The sequence below is a fragment of the Arachis ipaensis genome, chromosome B06, assembly GCF_000816755.2.
Source record: "Arachis ipaensis cultivar K30076 chromosome B06, Araip1.1, whole genome shotgun sequence".
Lineage (NCBI taxonomy): Eukaryota > Viridiplantae > Streptophyta > Magnoliopsida > Fabales > Fabaceae > Arachis > Arachis ipaensis.
In genome coordinates, this window is record NC_029790.2 from 86,567,757 (window position 1) to 86,571,522 (window position 3,766).

Genomic DNA, 3,766 nt, shown 5'->3' on the forward strand with positions numbered 1-3,766 from the left:
TTAGCATAGATGGGGCAAAAATTTTCGTTTAAATCCCTATGCCTGTCTCGAGTATTTTAGCCCCATCTCATTTCCACAGAAAAATAATTTCAATCTTTAAGTCTTTATTTAGGATTATCTTGGCAGAAATTTTCGTACTTCAAAAAATTTTGCCATCCCTAGAATAACCCTAAGCTTTAGTTGCACATAGTTTAGTATATGTGTATTCAATTCACTTAAGTATTCACTGATTGAACTAAAAAATTAAGCATTCATTGGTTGTTATTCTGTTTATGCGGATTCGAAAGTCGAATTGTCCTTTCATTGCATAAACAGATCACTACTTAATCATGGTACCATTTTACTATTGAAACATAACATTAATTAAATCAGAATTTAATTTTTATATATTATCAATATAATAAAAATTTACACTAACAATTAATCGTTTCTTATCATGTCTATAAAAATAATTAATTTTTTCTCTTTATTTTAAAAAATATTTAAAAGGATTAATTTAATTAAATAATTTTATAAATTTTTTATACTATTAATATATTAAAATTATATATGTATGTGTGTGTCTGAGCGTGTGTGGAGACATGATTCTAAAATTTGTTGTGTTCGTGGAACCCTCAATTGCCTATTTTAGAAAACAATCGATTGACATTTGCTTTTCCAAATTTGGATAGTGGAAACTTTTCCTTCCTCCTAAAGTTTCCATATATACATATTTAACAAAAATTCTGAGCTGTTCATGTTTATCTTTCGGTTCTTATTTTTCCATTATTTAACAACAAAAATACAAAATATCCATCATGAAATTGAGGAGGTAGCTAGTTGGCATTGGTTTCAACGCTAGGAATTGTCCTTTTACATTTTTAATATTATATTTGATAATATTTATTATTATTATTATTATTAAACTATTTTTTTAGATATAAAAATAATTATGGTGTAACTTAATAAAATAGAAGTATATAAAATATTTTTACTGTTAAAGTATTAATGAAAAATATAGACTGCGTTTACTTTCTCATTATATTGTTTTTTTTCTTTCTGAAACACACCTGCGTTTTACTTTTTCACTTTTTTTTTGTTTCTGACACAAGTAAAACGCTATTTGGGTTTTACTTTTTTGAGCATTTGTATGCTACTTGAATTTTAAATTTTTTTAGCATTAATTTTTTTTTTGTTTTTGTGAGAGAAACCAAACGCAAGTTGTGTTTTAATTTTTTTTGAAGCATAAAAATGTAAGTTGCGTTTTATATGGACAAAGTGTTTTTATTGAAAGCTGCAAAATACAGCTTACATTTTGTACAGAAAAAATATTTTAATAAAAAATACTGCCTATAAATATCAATACATCCATGATTCATATATCTCACTCCCACTCCCATTTTTCTTTGACAAGCTAAGTAGTATCAGAAAAGTTGGGTTAGATGAAGTTTAGGTTATGGAAGACATTACATACATGCAAGTGTCTTATAACGGTGAGATTATACTGAACACATATGAAGGAGTGACTTTTATTTGTGATTGTCCATTTTTCTTTGCTATTCCATGCATCATGAGTTTTGTAAAGTTGCAAAATGGTCTGTGTGAAAACATACAAAGTCATATTTTAAAACGAGTGAGCAAAATTTTATACAGAAATCCTATACAAGTATTTGGTGGGCTGATACAGTTTTAAATAATGTCCATCACCGATGACGCATGTATGCAGCTTATGTTCTGTATTTATCAACAAACCCAATTTCATGTGCCGACGATAGAGTTGTACATTGAGTTTGAACAGCATACAGTACTGAACGCGGTTGGCGAGGAGGTGAATGTGGATGAACTCGGGGATATAGATTGGGAAGAAGATAACGACGACAGTGAAGAGGAGTTTGAAGCCAACTACGAAGTCGATGACGAAAATGATGAGGAGACGAGGTAGGCAATCTGGCGGTGCAAAATGAAGCCAATCCACTTGTAAACCAGCACCCCTTTGGTATTTTGTCTTTTTTACGAACTCTGGATCTCGCAGCCATGCATGCCCCGAAATTTCCTAAGTATGCGAATATAGGTATGTTATGTTTATTAATTAAAGTTACCACTTTCATTTCTTTTATTTTCCTTGACCGAATAACGGTGATTTGCATGTCGTAGGTGAAGGCAATGCTGTGGCGGAAGATGGTGAGTTTAGTGTAGGAATGGAATTTGGCTCTAGAGAGTCGGTGATATTTGCAATCAAAACCTACACTATCTCTAGAGGAGTTGATTACACTGTATATGAGTTTGAGCCGCAGACATTCTATGTAAAATACAAGGGGTATGGTTGATAAACCACTATTTCATAGTTTATCTTGTGCTCAATTGAGTGGTTTTTATCAACTCTTTACCCACTTATTCATACTATTTGCATGGTTTTACATTTGCCTTCCTAATTATGTGCTTTGATTGAAAACATGCTTCTTTTGCCTTAAGTTCCCTATGTTTAATCCTCTCTTATTATCATTAGATGTCTTGATATGTGTGTTAAGTGATTTCAGAGATTACAGGACAGGAATAGCTCAGAGGATGGAAAAAAAGCATGCAAAAGTGGAAGGAATACAAGAAGTTGGAGAAATTGCTAAGATGTCTAGCCTGACCTCTTCGCACTCAAACGGCTATAACTTTAGCTATAGAGGTCCAAATGACGAGGTTCCAGTTGTGTTGGAAAGCTAACGTCCGGGGCTTCGATTTGATATATAATATGCCATAGTTTCCCTGACGCTAGGTGACGCAAACACATGCTTCACGCGGACATGTCGCAGTGACGAAAATCAGTGTGGCAGATTTCTTCTACAGCGATTTCTGGGCTGTTTCCGACCCAGTTTGCGGCCCAGAAAACACATATTAGAGGCTATAAAGTGGGGAAATTTATTCATTCATAATCATCAGCTCATAATACACAATTTTATGATTTAGATGTAGTTTTTAGAGAGAGGTTCTCTCCTCTCTCTCTTAAGATTAGGATTTAGGATTTTTCTTGCTTTCATGATTGTCCCTTTTTATCAGGTTCAACTTTTCTTTTTATTATCTTCTCAATTTAATTTATGAACTTTTCTATGTTACAGATAATTCTCTTAATTAATGTTATTTGAGGTATTTCAGTTTATGATTGCTCTTTTTTATTTATGTTACTGTTGCTTCCAATCTGAAGACATTTTTATTCCAGTAGATTTACTTTTCCCCTTTTGGTCTTGGTTAAGAAATCAGTAACTCAGAAGTTATCAAACTCAACGTGATCGATAATTGTTATCTTTGCTAATTGAATTGAACTTCAATAATTCCAGTCCTTTCTTAGGAATTGACTAGAACCTGAAGATCAGACTAATCAATCCACTTGACATTCCCTTGCTTTAGTAAAGGCTAACTAAGTGGGATTAAGATTCAATTCTCATCTCCATTGATAAGGATAACTAGGATAGGACTTCCAATTTCTCATACCTTACCAAAAGTTTATTTTACAGTCATTTACTTATTTTAATTACAATTTAAAATTACTTGCTCCCTACTTTCAAAACCCCAATTTACAATCTTCATAACCAATAATAAGAACATACTTCCCTGCAGTTCCTTGAGAAGACGACCCAAGGTTTAAATACTTCGGTTATCAATTTATTTAGGGGTTTGTTACTTGTGACAACCAAAACGTTTGTATGAAAGGATTTTCTGTTGGTTTAGAAACTATATCTACAACGCGACTATTTTTATAAAATTCTTTACCAGCAAAAATCCTAACGACTATTTTTATAAC